General features: G+C 43.1%; 1 protein-coding gene across 3 annotated transcripts in view; it reads left to right on the top strand.

Annotated features, from left to right (window-relative positions):
* Positions 1 to 590: 590 nt before the first annotated feature.
* Positions 591 to 17,204, top strand: part of Styk1 (serine/threonine/tyrosine kinase 1) — a 56,198-nt gene continuing 39,584 nt past the window's right edge. For all 3 annotated transcript variants that reach the window (XM_052175091.1, XM_052175090.1, XM_052175089.1), the window contains exon 1: positions 591 to 895. The gene's annotated coding sequence lies outside the window, so the exon portion shown is untranslated. The remainder of the gene's footprint in view (positions 896 to 17,204) is intronic.

Raw genomic sequence — 17,204 nt, 5'->3', positions numbered from 1 at the left:
CTTCTCTGGTGATCTCTTGCTGCCAGGAAAGCCTCTCAGGAAAAGCTTCGGGCAAGGCTAGGGTTTACAGGGTCGCTGGGGTTTCCTTGCTTTCAGATAAAGTAAAAGGAATCGTTTGCCTCGCTTCATGTTAAATGTCTTTGAAACAGTTTCAAAGCAGTGTGCCTTGCGATTGAACATCTTTTAGATTTTGAAAATGCCCTATTGATGGAACAACTCTACCACTTGAATTATAATTCCCATCTAAGGTTCGATTGTACATCAAGAGGGTTTAGACAAAGGAGTGTACTTCCCCACACACCATTTGGAGGAGGAAGGAGGCTCCAGAACATAATGAGTTTCTAAAGCTTCTTATTAAATATTTGATGACGTACTTCTAGGACTTTCTTTTGCATTTATTACTCGTGGGTTTCTCTGTGTCATCGTGGTAGTTCGTTTTGTCTTGTAGCACCTGGCAAAGTCTTTGGGTAGAACCTTTGCCTGGAGTCTTCCTGACAATTTCAAATTCCCTGGAAAACGGCTGATACAGGGTCTGCCAGGCGGTGGCGCTGTTGTCCTTCGCCGTGACTCCGAGTCTTCCTGAAAACACTTGCTCTATTCATTTACCTCTCAATCGAAATCGAAAATGAGCGCGTCTCTTGGCAACAAGTCCAAGTTTTACAGTTTCTCGGCGGCTGTGTGGTGAGTTCCGGAAACCTCAGAGCCCGCAGACTTCCCTCTGTGGGGCGCCCGGCCCGACTTCATCTTCTGCGGGCAGCCACGCCCCACTAGGGGAAGTTGAGACTGGAAAGCCTTTCCTTTCCTAACTGGCACACCTTGCTGTGCCTCACCTGTCTCTTCCAGTCCCCTGACTGGCCAGCTGCATCTGAAACCAGAGTGACCGGAGGAGGACAAGGTACCAGCTGGCTTCTTCGGTCAGAGGGAGGGAGAGGCACAGAGGATGAATCTGGGTGGTTTGAAGTTTGGGGAGAAAAATGAAAATGGAGAGGGAACTAGAGGTGGAATGGCCACGCTGGCTGTATGAGAACCAAGGTGCGTTCGTTGATCAGTATTTCTTTGGAACAACTGTCTTGTGGCTTTTGACTTCTGGCTTTTTATGACACAAAAACTTCAGTTTTGGCAAAGAGAACAGGAAGATGAGAGTCTCTTAGAAGGCGCAGCCAGGACCTAGAGAACATAAAAAGAATGAGGACACATTACTTATCTGGGGGGTTTGTAACGGGTACCTTGGGTTCGGAGCGCTCAGTCTGGGAATTAGGTATTCAGGTTACAGTTACTGCACCAGGCTGTGGATACTGTAAATGAGATAATATTTGTATTAGCTCATATTTCAAAATTGCATGTTGTCATTCGTTGGACCAAACATTTTTTTCTCCTCTCAGTTCCTTAATCTTATCATTCACCCCTCCCTCCCTCCTCTCATTTGTATTACTTCCTTCTGTAGAGATTTTCCCCATGTGAGTTTCTTCTGTACATGAGACCATGCCTTTCCCCCACTACTTACTAAGAGCCTTTAGTGGATGTAGAAAAAAAAGCCAAGGGTTGCTGGCACACTGCCGTGGATCTGGATGGACCCTGGACTTGGTAAACTACCTGATTTATCATCTTGCCTCCATCAATATCTCCACTCACAGCCATTAGAGACTGATCCTTTTCCTGAGACATCACGAAGTATTTGTGCCCTTGCAAATTATAATCTAGCTGCCCCTCCCCCCAGCAGGGTTTGCACAACCAAAACTCTAAGTTGTAGAAAGTGCTAAGTACATATGTCTTCGGGACTGTTGCTCCTGAGGCCCATGGGAAAGGTTTATTCTGGGCCTTTTTCTGGGGTTGGTAGATGGCTGTCTTTATATTATAACGCCCCTCCCCACCTACGTTTGTCTGCTTTTGCCTTTCATTTATTTTGTAAGTAGATCAGTCATATTAGGCTAACGCCAATCCTACTCATCTTTTAAAAGATTCTGTCTCTAAGTAATGTCAAATTTGGGGGTAGTAGGTGCTACAGTATCAAATAGGTGAGGAAGGGGGGGATCATGATTCAACCCATGACAACAGTTTAAACTTTTATATATGTGTTCAGATACACTCCATTAAAAGTGTGCTAGAGATAGTCAGGACCTCTTGGGACCTGCTCAGCTGTCTCCTGCAGAATCAACTTCCCACCTTCTGCACCTCTCCCTGTAGTTTCAACAGCAACGTGCTCTGAAGTTGCAAGGTCTGTGATTCTATACTTCTGTTTTATTACACCGTGAGATCTCACCTGTGCTGTGGCTGCTTTAACCAATGGCAACACACACACACACACACACACACACACACACACACACAATACAAAAACGAAACTGATGGCATAAGACTCTAAAGGAAAGTCAGTTCCCTGTCTTGCTTGTTTCTAGAACTTCTGACACATTCCTGAGTTCCTGCCTCTTGGGCCACCTTCATACCCCACACTGCCTGAATCTATTTTCTTCAGTCCTTCACACTGATGCTTTGCCTCCTTCTTGACCAATTAAGGATATTTGTGACACACCGGACTCTCTCTGTTTTTCTTTATTTGATTAATTCCATCTGTAATGTTAATTCCCATTTACGGTTTTACTATAATAAAATCAAGATATTATTAGGTTCCAGAGATTTAGGGCATTGTGGGAAAAGAGAGTAATTTTTCTCAGTCTTGTAGTGAATCGATTATCATCTCCCCAAACTGTCTTTTTTTTTTTTTTTTGGAGATTAAACTAACTCTCTCTCTCTCTCCCTCCCTCCCTCCATTCCTCCCTCCCTCCTTCCCTCCCTCCCATACACAACAGCCTTTCTTTTACTAATTTTTACATTATGTTTGTGTCTGTATTAGTTGCATACATAGACACATATACCATAATGTGGGTATGTTCACGTGAGTGCAGCCAAGAGGCACTGATCTTCTGGAGATGGAGTGCCAGGCAGTTGTGGGACACTGGAGTCGGGTGCTGGGAACTGAACTGGAGTCCTCTCCAAAAGCAACACATGCTCTCAACCACTGAGCCATCTCTCCGGCCCTATGTCAGCCCCTTTTTACTTTCTACTTTTCTTTTTTCTTTCTTTCCTTCTTTTTTGATTTTGTTGTTGTTGTTGTTGTTGTTGTTGTTTTTGATTCTTTTTTCTGAGACAGGGTTTCTCTGTATAGCCCTGGCTGTCCTGGAACTCACTTTGTAGACCAGGCTGGCCTCGAACTCAGAAATCCACCTGCCTCTGCTTCCCAGAGGGCTGGGATTACAGGCATGCGCCACCACCGCCCGGCACTTTCTACTTTTCAACAGGATTTTGGTTGTCCAACCTGGCCCTGAACTGACTCTGTGGCCCAGTCAGGTCTTGAATCTTCTATTTTCATGCCTCAACTTCCAGGATAACTGTTAGTATCCACCTTTTACTCAGAGATCAGAGTTTTGCTTGCTATGTATATCAAGGAAGTTTAAATCATTTTTCTAGAGAAAACATCGACTTGCCCAAAGATAGAATGAAAAAAAAAATGTGAGTTCCCTGGGCAGCCATGATACTTTTTGTCCAATACTATTTAAAGTAACTCTTTGGGATGGATAAATAGATCAGTAGGTAAGATACTTGTTACATAGCCTCACAACCTAAGATGAACCCAAAAAGCCCATTTAAAGGTAGAAGGAGGTGCTGGAGAGATGGCTCAGCGGTTAAGAGCACTGACTGTTCTTCCAAAGGTCTTGAGTTCAAATCCCAGCAGCCACATGGTGGCTCACAACCATCCATAATAAGATCTGATGCCCCCTTCTGGGCTTTCTGAAGTCAGCTACAGTGTGCTTACATATAATAAATAAATAAATCTTTAAAAAAATGCCAGGCAATGGTGGCGCATGCCTTTAATCCCAGCACTTGGGAGGCAGAGGCTGGCAGATTTCTTAGTTCGAGGCCAGCTTGGTCTACAGAGTGAGTTCCAGGACAGCCAGGGCTACACAGAGAAACCCTGTCTCGAAACACACACACACACACAAACACACACACAAAGGTGGAAGGAGAGAACCAAGCCCCAAATGGTATCTATACTCTGAGCAACATGGAATGAGCTGTGGCATGTGCACGTATGTACATATAGACAAAACATGGGCACACACACATGTACACACATTCTCTTTCTATATATATCTATATCTGTATCTCTCTATCTCTATCTATCTATCTATCTATCTATCTATCTATCTATCTATATGTATATCTATATACACACAGTTGTCATTGCAGTTTGACATGCTCAATTTCTGTAACTATATTCTTATGAGAATGACTTGCAGACCCAGGGATACATTTATAGACACATTGACCTGTCCAGTAAGCCTCGGTTCTGGGGATACAGCCATGGAAAGGATAACCCTGCACCTACATCTTTGTACTCATGGGTGTTTCCTCCGCTTCTGTACTCTTTGCCACTTCAGATCCGTCCTCTGCAGTACAAGATTAGTAGGTCTTGATTCCCACATGCTCCCCGTATCTACATCTGTCTTTGTTGAGGCAGGGCATAGAGAGTCAGATTGTGATGCCCTGCAGGGAATGGATGTGGGTGGGAATGCAGATACTAATAGGAAACTTGGAGTCAGTGTGGGATAGTGGCATGGGTGCGGGATGCTCTCTATCCACTAGGATCGTGCCTTGGACAGTTTCCAAATGGGGAAAATGAGAGAAGAAATGAATTCCCTGAAGGTAAAGCTGCCTGGTGCTGAGACTGCTGAGAGTCTTCTCTTGAGTCCAGATTCTGAATCAATTTTATTTTTGTTTATTATTATTACTGTTGTTTTTATTGTTGCAGGGATTTTTTTCAGAGTTGTTGCTTGTTTTGATACAGCGTGTCACATATCTCTGGCAGTTCTAAAATTCACTGTGTAGCCAAAGATGAGCTTGAACTCCTGGCCCTCCTTCCTCCACCTCTCCAAGCACTGGAGTTCAACTGTGAGCCACCATGCTTTTATTTTAAGTGTTTATTTTAAGTGTTCTTATTCTGTGACCAAGACAAGAGCACACAGCTCTCTGTCTTGGATTGTTTTGTTATACTTTCTCACCTTAGAAAGAAAATGTGGGTCTCGATATAGAAAGGCCTAAGGATAATGAATGGAACCTTTTAGTCTTGAGTTTCTAAGAATTTCTTTGAGTTCTCTAGCTAGCATAATGATGAGAAGATGGGTTAATGTATAGCTGGAGACACTTACTTTTGGATAATGTAGCCTCTTTCCTGAGTGTGCCTGCACTCTATCAACCCAAGGCAGGCAGCCTCCTCTGACAGTTCCCTTCCCACAGCACCAACTGAGTTGCTAGGACTAAGGACTTGACAAAAAGCAAATTAGGGGCAGAAGGACTAGCTCTGTTCATGGCTTGAGAGTGCTTGGCCATGGGGCTTGTGGTTCTGAGGGCACAAAAGGAGGATTTTCAGATGGGAGGGAATGCGCTCCCTCCCATCTGTCTCAAGCGGCTCAGGCTGGCTCTGAACTTATACGTTATAACTGAGGCCGTCCTCAAATTCCTTGATGCTGGGATTACAGGCTGCACCATGACACTTGGCTTGACTTTCTCCTTTATATTCAGTCTAGGTTGGAGTCCTTAAAACTGTGCCTTCCACATTTAGGGAGGGTCTTCTATCCTCAGTTTAACTTTTCTCAAACAGCCTCAAGGACACCACAAGTGTGTCTCCTTGGTGACAGTGATAGAAATGTACACTGTCGGATCACAGCAGCATGCGGATGCATTGGACTCATCTGCTTAAGTGCAAGCAACACACACACACACACACACACACACACACACACACACACGGGCTTAGGATCAGTCCTTTTGAGGTCAGGTTTGCTGGTTCCTGTTGCTAAAATACTCAATGAGTCTTTGTTAATATTGGCCCCAAGCTTAGTGCTGCTTCTGATCAGTTGTGGGCACAGCGCCAGGATTTGTCAGTATGAGAAGCAGGAGTGGTGTACTTTGTGAGTCAAGGCAGGGAAAGGCTAAAGGGATGCCTAAAAATCTGATTTGAACATTCAGTCTTCCATCTGATTTATAGTCACATTCCACAAATTCAGCGTGGTTGGAATCTGGGCGGGTCTATCTGGCTTCTCACTCCTTGAGTTTCCCTCCAGGCCTCAATATCTGATTCCTTCAAGGTTTCTTGAACCTGACAGCTTGGTAAGAGCCACCCTGAGTTCTGGTAGAAGAAAAGAACGGAGTGCTAGAATATTCTTGTAGTGTTAGCAATCAGGATATGGGTAAGTGGCAAAATCCTATCTGTGTGCAGGGGTGGGCTTCAGAAGTCTGTCCATCCTGAGGTTTGGTAGCAGAAGATACCATGACAGTACATTGGCACAGCCATGTCCACTGGAAATGGCGAGTATCATGAAGCTGCCACAGCTGCTTGACACAGTTCCAGCAGAGCTGAGCCGATTGCTGGAGTCGATGTCCTTCTATCTCTAACTTTTGGGTTTTGGTCTCTGTGTGTTGCATAATTAGGGACTTTCTGGCTTGTGAATCATTTTGACTTTTTCTGAGAAAAATTGTACCTGAGTCTTTTTTTAGGAAAATCCTAAAATTAACTTTATTTGGACACTGTTTGGAAGTCTTCTTTATGCCCCGGGGATCATTAAGCACAGATAAGCACAGAACTAAAGGAGGCCATTAATCCAGGAATCTGCTCTGGGTGTCTGCCCCCGAGCTAACTCAGACTGTGTAATTGATGCCCAGTAAACAGAGGATTGACAAACCCCGACTGGTCAGGAGAATAGGTTACAGATTCAAGGTCTCATTTTATTATAGGCTTAGAGGTCTCTTAAAAATGTAGTTTAAAGATAGGGAGCATACAGGGTACACTTTTGAAGGAAAATAGCTCAGTAAATAAGATAGGTTGACTAAAGTAAACTTACCTACTTTATAGCACAGGTGATGAAACATATAGAAAAAGAAGTTAGGTATTAGTATTTGCTGATCATAAAAAGACCGGTTGAGATATTTTCCATTTGTCTGCAGGCATCTCACACATCAAACATTGCCATCCTAAAAGCAAGTGTAACATCATAAATGTGTTTGCTTCGGAGGAGACATTCTTTAAATTCTTTAAATTGGATCTACAGGGCTAATAACAATAAGCAGACTTTGTTCCATTTGTATTTTCTAATTGTGACTGGAAAAGTAATGAAAAATCAAACATAGCTTCTGTACCACCTGGATAATCACTAGCTGGTCTTTGTTCTGTGAAACTTGTGTTAATAAAGAAGGGCCTGATTGCTAGTCAGTCAGCTTGAGCTTCCCCTCTGGCTCTCCTCTCCTTGCTGGGTAGGGTCCCCTGCAGTATATGGACACTGTGAATTCCAAGACCTTGGACCTCCTGTTTCATTCTCATCCACGTAAAACTCAGTTTAACCCAGAAAGACTAAACATCACATGGCTTTACTTGCAGTGTGACAAGCATTACGTGGGGATTTGGTTTTGTTTTTTGTTTTATTGTTTTGGTTTAGTTTTTTTTTTCTTTTTTCTTGAGACAGGGTTTCTCTGTGTATCCCTGGCTGTCCTGGAACTCACTCTGTAGACTTGAGTGGTTGGCTTGGCTGGCCTCAAACTCAGAAATCCACCTGCCTCTGCCTCCCAAGTGCTGGGATTAAAGGCGTGTGCCACCTCTGCCCAGCAAAGTGGGGATTTGGAACAACCAATGCCAGCCTCAGCTTGGTGTTAGTTAAGGGCTGAGTAGTTCTGGTTGTTTTCCAAGGGACCTTCTTTCATTAGTTGTAATTCATGCTCATTAACGGTACAGAATGGATCCCCTGGTGATGTTTTCACACCATCCCCCCCTTATGCTGTGCTCTTTCTTTTCTTAAATAATTTCTTCAGAGGGCCCTTGTTTAACTTATCACAGTTCTGTGGCCTTTGTGATACCTGTGCTGCATTATACCCTTTGTTAATGAGAGGACAAGCCAGGCCCAAGTGGCTAAGGCCTTTAATCCTATCACCTGGCAGTCTGAGACAGGTGGATCTCTATGAGTTCCTGACCAGCCTGGTCTACATAGCAAGCTCCAGGACAGCACATGCTACATAATGAGTCTCAAAAACAAACAAGCAAACAAACAAACAAACAAAAAACAAACAGAGGGGCAAGTAGGGATGTCAGGAAGCAGTGCAGTGGCTTAGGGGGCACAAACACTTACCCCAAAATCCTGCCTGTATGAATTTGGTTCCTAAGAGAAATAACCCACTAGCTTGCACACACGCACTTTGGCACAATCACATGCACATATGCAAAACACACACAGACACACACACATACACACACACACACATTTTTAAAGAAATGAATGGTAGAGCTCTGTTTCAGGTATTTTTGCTTCTTTAGTTAGAATATGGCTATCGTGGCATGAACATAGAGGTCCTCAGTACATTTACACAGTGTTAGCACAATGATTTTCTGATGCTTTTTTGCCCTGCTGTGTTTGCTCTTGAGCTCAGGCTATCCCTCTTGACCCCATGTGACCTCAGTTTCATCCTTTTCACACTCATAATTGTTATAGACCGAAGTCTGCCATGGGACAACTAGGATTCTTTTGGTCCAGGAAGGCACATGTCTGGCTGAGATGACAGACAGAACAAACCACACACACACAGAGGTGGTTTGAACTGAATGTCATCTCAGCCGGACCTGTGCCTTCCTGGACCAAAAGAATCCTAGTTGTCCCATGGCAGACTTCGGTCTGTAACAGCTGGCGCCCGAACAGGGACATTGGACAGGTAACCTTTCTCTTTCTTTCTTTTTTCTCAAGGTAGCAGGCTGACTCTTGCCAGGGAGCTACAGTCCCACCAGTAAAGACTAACTGGTTAAGTGCAAGGAATCAAATTTTGTAGAACATGGCGCAATCTGAGTCAAAGCAGAAACAAATATTTCTTTCAGTATTTAAGATAACAGTGCAGGACTATATAAAGGTGCCTCACCAGCAGTGGTTCAAGGGATAGCCTATGCTGCAGCTATGAAAGGACAGAAATTCAGTGCCAATGTTAAACAAATACATGGAGGAGAAAGAGACTCCTCCAGCCTCACTTATTATAAGTGTAGGAAAAAAGGACATGTGCAAAGGCAATGTCCAGGAAATAATGAGAGGAACTCCAATAAAAGGAGTGTTCCTCCAGGAGTTTGTCCTCGTTGCCAGAAAGGCAAGCATTGGAAAGATAAATACAAATCCAAGTTCCACAAAGATGAAACACCTCTAACAGGGGAAAAGAAAAAGGAAAACTCAGTTTTTAAAGTCAAGGGCAGCATCTCAGCCAGACCTGTGCCTTCCTGGACCAAAAAAATCCTGGTTGTCCCGTGGCAGACTTTGGTCTGTAACACATAATCCAAACTCAGGTTGTCATAACAATACATCCAGGATCAAGACATCACATGCCTTTAAGTTAGATCTCTGCTCCCCCCACCCCCCTGTGTATTGGCGGTTTACCTGTGTGTATGTCTGTGTGAGGATGTTGGATCCTGAACAAAGCAACTGTCAGCTGCATCATGGATTCTGGGAATTGAATCTTGATCCTTTAGAAGAGCAGGCAGTGTTCTTAACTGCTGAGCTGTTTCTCCAGCCCCAAGCAGGACATTTTAAAACTTAACACTTATAGTATAGTTTTCGTGTGTATTATACTGTTAGTACAACAGCAGTGAGGGGTTCTGACCTGATTTGCTACTCCAAGAATGAAGGGAAGTTTGAAGAGTACCTCAACAATGTAAGACTGTGTAAGAGGAATTTAGATAGCTCAAATAGTATTTGCAGTTTTCTGTGTCCACTCCATCCTTCATCAGCACACTAATTGTTCCTCTTTCTTGGACCAAAATGAAAACAAGTGATTTTCAATCCCCTGGATTAGTAAGGAGTAGGGAACGGAGGTAGCCTCACTTGAAAGTGAAAGCAGGAGTGTAGATTGTCTACAACTGTGAGGGCAATGAACCCCAGATGGTATCTGCAGGGCCATAACTGGTGATAAGCTGCGGGCTACAGGTATTCAGATAGTGTGACATAAATCCCTTAGAATAGGGAAATTATCTGATGGCTTGGATAGAGCCAATGATAATGCACTTTGTATATCACCATGCATGAACGAACGATTTAGCAGTGATATGGGGGCTTTGTGGGCATGAATGAAGATGTAGCTCAGTGGTGGAGAACTTGCTTGACTTATCACTGTTCTGTGTCCTTTGTGATACCTGTGCTGCATTATACCCTGTGTTAATGAGAGGATTAACGAACGAATGAGCCAGGCCCAAGTGGCTAAGGCCTTTAATCCCATCACCTGGGAGTCTAAGACAGGTGGAGCTCTATGAGTTCATGATCAGCCTGGTCTACATAGCAAGCTCCAGGACAGAACATGCTACATAATGAGTCTCAAAAACAAACAAACAAACAAACAAACAAACAGGGGCAAGTAGGGATGTCAGGATAAAGCCTGAGGCTTGATTTTTAGCATGTCAAAAACAAAAACAAAACAAAAGAGATCTGAAATCCTAACAGAATGGATGTATAGTGCAATAGATATCTTGTGAAACATATTCGGGGCAGGAAGGAAGCAGTGGTTCTGTTGGAGGATGGATTAATAAAAGTCAACATGTAGATGGAAGTTAGGAACATGGATGCTTTGGATGCTCCCTTGGCCATGAAAGGAAGTGAATCATCCTAAGGCTGTCAGCAAAAGTGAGTTTGGTTCAAATACCGACAGAACTATATACGGAACTTTTGTTTCTATCTGCCCAGCAGTGGTAGAGTGACCAGTGGCCCCATTTCGCACCACAGTGCTTGACTTAGCATTCTGGACAGTCTCTAGGAGGCCCTGAGGGTCAGCTTCTTTATACATAGGTTCTCCAAGAGACAGAACTTCTGTTGCCTCAGCAAATCACGTATGAATTTATTTCTTGATTTTTAGGTTTACATACAAAGCAACAGTTTTCACTGTGGCATTTTCTTTATTCATTTATATACTGATGACCATCCAGGCTGGTTCATTCCATGGCTACAGTGAATAGTCTAACTATGAATGTGGATGTGTAAGCATCATCTATATGAGTCCTTAGTCCCAAGAAGAGTATAGCTGGTCTATATAGCATTGTGGCAACTCTGATTTTTCTGGTTTTTGAGACGTTGCCATATTGATTTCCAGAGCAGTTGCATAAGTTCTTCTTGCCCCATATCCTCATTAACATTTGTTTTCTTGATTCTGACTAGGGCGATGTAGTTTTATTCTACCATAACCTTTGCTCCTGGATTGGCCACATTACCAGCCACCACCTGTGGCTTCCCTTTTGCCCTAGCTGCCTTTAGCTCTGGGAGGTGAGTTATGCTACCAGCCCATACCTGGTTTCCCTTGTGTTCTTAGATAAAACACACACACACACACACACACACACAAACATACACACACACAGAGACAGAGAGAGACAGAGGGAGACAGAGTTTGCTCCTTTGCAACTTGCCTTGCTGATACAGTTGCTGGGTGCTAATATCTCCCACCTGGAAGAGCGTGCTCTCACAAATTTATTATCTCCATCTCTCCACCTGCCCTAAACGTCAGTGGCTAGTCTCACCTAGCCCCTGCCAAACATTCATGACCACCCACCTGTAGTGGTGGCCACAGGCCCCAGCTGCCCCTGCCCCGAGACCTCACATGGCTGCTGCATTCTCATTCCTCTAAAGCATGGCAGAAAAACCCCTACTCCTTCCTTGTGTCTGACTTTTCCTCCTGAGACCCAGAAGTCCTGCCTGGACCTTCTGCCCACCAATTGGACTCCAGTTTTATTGACAAATAAAGAACCAGCTGGGAAACAGGATCATAGCATCATCACTGCCCCCTTCAGGGTGAGACAGAAACTCACAGTGTTTTACATGCATTTCATTGACAGCTATTTATTGCCCATTTATATTTCTTCCTTTAAGAAGTGCCACTTGAGCTCATAAGTATACTTATGACTGGATCATTTATTGTTGTGATTGGTGTGTGTGTGTGTGTGTGTGTGTTTAATTTTTGCAGTTTTTATGCATCCTAGATATTAATCTTCATTGGATGTGTAGTTAGAAAATAATTTTCCTCATTCTGTAGAAATAAATCTTTCCTTAGTCATCTCTTGATTCTGTGATTGTCTCCTTTGTTGTGCCAAAGGTTCATCATTTAGTTGTAACCCACTGCTCAATTAGGTCCTTGCCCCACAGGCTTGAATACAGTTCGGATCATCACCACATAAACGCCAGGTAGGTGTAGTGGCCCATCTGAAGCTGTTAGGAAGGAGAGACTAGAGCGAGGTGGCTGGCTAGACTAGCTAAATATCTGAGCTCTGGGATCAAGTGAGAGACCCTGACTCAATACTTGTGATTGAAGAAGATAAGTAAGACAAGTAAGACAAACACCAGGGGTTTCTAAGACGATGTAATGCACTTAGTAGGTTCCCCCCCCCCTGTGAATTACAAAGTATTTATATGACACAGCCACCTGAAGCTTTCGTGAATGTTCTGTTTGAATGTTAAAATTCTTTAAAATGATACCTTTTCTCAGTCCTGAAGGATATGAGGAACATGGAACTTTCTTTTGGGTAATAACAATGTTTTGACCCTAGATAGAATTGCTAGGTGTTCAAGTAGACACACTAAATGCCATTGAGTTATGCACTTCAAATTGACCTTGACCTGGTGAGATGCTAGGTTCTTGCTGTGCAAACCTGATGACCTCAGATCCTGGGAACTCACAGAGTGAAGGCAGGCACTTTAAATTGTCCATGGCAAATGTACAGATGAACACATGCATATACATTCAGATAACAAAATCAAGAAACAAAATGCAAAAAACAGTCAAGAGGCACAGACAGGTGGATTCTCAAAAAAAGAGGAAGAAATAAAGGAAAAATGATTATGTTTGTGTTAAGTAAATCTTACTTCAACAAAACACTTGAAAAGACTTAAAATACTTTATATGTTACTGCTCATAGTAACATTTATAGAGGTGAAAACTGGAAATTACCGTGGTAAACGGTATTTACAGTAAATTATATTCATACAATCCAGTGATTCATCCTCAAAGACAGATGAAGCAGTGACTCATGTCTAGAAAACATTACAGTAAGTGAAGGAATGCAGACACAGAAGGCCACATAATGCTTTAATCAATTAATATGAAATGTCCAGGATGGGCTAATAGACATAGACAGAAAACAGCTAGTGAGTGCCCTGGCTTACAGGGCGGGTGTACTGCACAATCACTGCTGCTGAATAGGAGTTTCATTTCAGCAGGTTATAAAAATATTTTATTGCCAGGCAGTGGTGGCACACGCCTTTAATCCCAGCACTTGGGAGGCAGAGGCAGGTGGATTTCTGAGTTTGAGGCTATCCTGGTCTACAGAGTAAGTTCCAGGACAGCCAGGGCTATACCAAGAAACCCTGTCTCAAAAACAAAACAAAACAAAGAAAAAAAAAACCCCAAATATTTTCTTTTAAAAAATAATTATTTTCATGTGTGTGGTATTTTGCCTAGATATATGAATGTATACACCATGTGTGCCTGGTGCTCGGGGAGGCCAGAGGAGAGTGTCTGATCCCCTGGAACTGCAGTTATAAACAATTGTGAGCCACCAGGAATCAGACCTGAGTCCTCTGAAAGAGCAAGTGCTCCTAACCACTGAGCCATCTCCTCGCCCAATGACATATTTTACAATCATAGGTGATGACAGTTTTGTAACTTTGTGAATGTACTGAAAACAATTTTTTAAAATTTGAAATGTTGGATTTTAGGATGCAATTTAAAAAGCAACATTAAAGGTAATTCTAACTTTGAAAAATAAAGAAGGAAAGGAGAGAAGCAAGACAAAGGTAGGATAGTTGGGAGAGAGAAAACTGGAAGAAAGAAAGAAAAGCTTTAAAGAAATAGGACAGTATAGAGTAAAAATGAAGAACAAAGACTTTGGGCCACAGTCTCCCCATTTGTGAGAATTATATGATTCACTATATGCAGTGCATAGATGAGTATGTCGTCCATGTTCAGCATCATAACCACAGTTAATAGCTTTAGGCAACAGGGAGAGAAAACCAGAATTGAGGTCAGGCTGAGTGTCAGTTAAGGAACCACGGGGTGGGGCTGAGGTCAGTTATATGAACTCTGCTCTCCTGATAGGGCGAGAGCCTGGGGTGTAATACAGAGATGTAGGTAGTTTCCTGGTCTAGTATTTTTTGTTTGTTTTTGTTGTAGAGTCAGAGTCCTACTCTAGTCTAGGCTGGCTATAGATCAAGGCCTGACTGACCCCTAAGCCTCTTCAGTCCTCCTGACTCAACTGCTCAAATGCTGGGATTACAGGTTTGAGTTACTCTTTTTTTTTTTTTTACATTTATTTTCTATATTCTTTGTTTACATTCTAAAAGCTTTCCCCTTTCCCAGTTCCACACCCCCCCATTTGTCCCATAAGTCCTCTTCTCTCCCTCCATTCTCCTATCTTTCCCCCTCCCTTTTCTCTGTCCTGGTACTCCCCTACAATGCTGGATCAAGCCTTTCCAGGATTAGGGCCCTCTTCTTCCTTCTTCATGGGAATCATTGGATATGCTAATTGTGTCTTCAGTATTCAGAGCTTCAGGGCTAATTAATATCCACTTATCAATGATTGCATTCCATGTGTATTCTTTTGTGATTGAGCTGCACCTGAGTCCTGTGAAGTCCAAACGTGTGTGGAGAGATGATGAATAGCATGTCATGAGTTTTGCTGCTTGATGAAAATAATGACTCGACACATATTTCTGAGAAGCATTCTTCTGGAAGCCAGGCAGGAAACAGGTCATCTTTGTCCTGTTTAATCTAAAGTTACCTTTCAAGAAGATTTAAAGTTTTAACTCTCTCTCTCTCTCTGTGTGTGTGTGTGTCTATACATGTGAGTGTAGGTGCCTATGCCGATGACCATAGTCTTTATGTACTACTGCCTGGTTCCATGCTGATGTCCATGGAATAGACTGACACTGGAGGCCAGATTGATGTCTGTGGTCCCTGCTGTTACCAGATACCATGTGGAAGTCCATGACTTCCTGCAAACTGTAAAAGACAAGAAAGCTTCTTCTGCAATAATATTGAAGAATGCAGCCTCACAGTTGAAAAACAGAGACATAAAATGCTCTGAGACACTGTATGACAACCCCCACCCCCCAAAAAGTAACAACCTAAATGGGAAGCCATCAAAGAGATAGAAAGCATGGGGCTTTTTTATACCCTCCGTTTGATGTGAAAGTACAGGGCTTAGCTGAAGTCCTGGCAGGAACAGTCTGTGAGTCTGGGCCATCTTAGCTAGCCACCTTGAAATTGTTCTTGATGCACATTCTTAAAGAAACAGCTATTGACACCATTTGTGAGCTTGAACCATCTGGGTTACCTATCTTATCTTCTTCAGTGTCTGGCTCTTTTACTCTGCAAACATATAAACTTTTAATGGTAGTATAGATTTTTTTTTGCATTAACACATGTAATGAAAGGTGCAGTGTACATAATTCAGCTAAAGATTCTCTGCTCTTTGAGCAGGTAAGGCTTCTGTTCTTTTTTGATTGTGCTGATAGCCAAAACAAAATCATATGGGTTCCAAATGCCCTTTTTTTCTGTAGTGTTTTCTTTTTTTTAACTTGGAAAATATTTTCTTTTTAAATCTCTTTAGTTCTTTCCTTGCTTCAGAGATTTTATCTTTTATGCACACTTATAGAACATCTTTACTTATTTTTCTTTCTTATTCCTTCCTTTGGAGACTTTATATTTAATATTTAAATTCAGTGCTTCTATGACTGCCTATGTTCAGTTTCTTTACTTTCTTTAGCATCCGTACATCTTTAAAACATTTCTACCCATTTTTCTTTCTCTTCTTCAGAGACTTTATTTTCTATGTGCATTTGTTTCCCTCTTATTGCTTTCTCTCTTTGTGTACTTTCGTTTTATCAATTTCAAATTCTTTATATCTGCCTACGATGTTTGATACCCAGTTCTTTCTTTAGCATTTCATCACCAATTCAAACATTTTCACTGTATCAGAAGTTCCCCTGTGTTCAGATGTCTTCTGTTTTTGTCTGGATTCTGTGGTTTGCTCCACCCCCAGCCCTTCGGCTCACTAAGAAGAGGCGTTTCCACCATCTCCATGTGCCTGTAGCTGCAGTCTGCCAAATCTCACATTTGCATCACTCGCTGCTGGGATCTGTGTCTCACCAGATGCTCGACTCTTGCCTGGAGGTCTGCCACTGCTTCTTACATCCCCTGGAAGGGCTTCTGCATGAACCGCCTGGTTCCGGCGGCCGGCTTTATGTGCAGCCTGGTCTCTGGTCCTCTGCTTCTTGCCACAACACTGGGGATCCCACCCCCATCCCACCCCGACTGGTTGCAGCATGAGCTGTGCCTAAAGAAGACAAGCGTAGGGCCTCTACGCTCTACAAGCAGGGTCTCTGGCTCTTTCCTCCCTACTGCTCATAGACTTGGTTTGCCTTTGACCATCAGCTGGCAGCCTCCCCTTGGGAGAAATCCTGCTGCTGAGTACTGTTATCTCTGCACTGCTCAGTCTTTTATTTATTTATTCACTTTACAACCCAATATCAGCCTTTCCTCTCCTGCCAGTACCCCATTACGCAGATCCTCACCCCATTCCTCCCTATCTTTCTCCTTTGAGAAGGGGAGCCCCACTCTAGCTATCATGTCCCCCTGCTACCCCCTTTCCAGCACATCAAGTCATTGCAGGACTAGATGCCTCCTCCTCCTCTAAGGCTGGACAAAGTGGCTCAGTTAGGGCAATGGGATCCACATACAGGCATGAACTAGATTCAAGGACACCATTTTTGGGGGACCCAAATGAAAACAAAGCTGTACATCTGCTACATATGTGCGGGGTGGGGTGGCTCAGGTCCAGCTGGTGCTTACTCTTTGGTTGGTGGTTCAGTCTCTGGGAGTCCTAAAGAGTTCAAGTTAATTGACTCTGTCGTCTTTCTGCGGAGTCCTTGTCCTCTTCCAGTTCCTGTCTTCCCCCAACTCTTCCACGTGACTCCACGAGCTCCATCTAATGTTTGGGTGTGAGTCTTTGCATCTGTTTCCATTAACTGCAGGATGAAGCCTCTCAGAAGACAGTTATGTCAGGTTCCTGTCAGCAAGCATAACAGTATCATTAATAGTGTCAGGGGTTAGTTCTTGCCCATGGGATGAATCTCAATTCAGGGCAGTCATTGGAA

Source organism: Apodemus sylvaticus, chromosome 2 (genome assembly GCF_947179515.1).
Source record: "Apodemus sylvaticus chromosome 2, mApoSyl1.1, whole genome shotgun sequence".
NCBI lineage: Eukaryota > Metazoa > Chordata > Mammalia > Rodentia > Muridae > Apodemus > Apodemus sylvaticus.
Note: the sequence above shows the minus strand (reverse complement) of the source record. Positions and strands in the feature narration are given on the sequence as shown.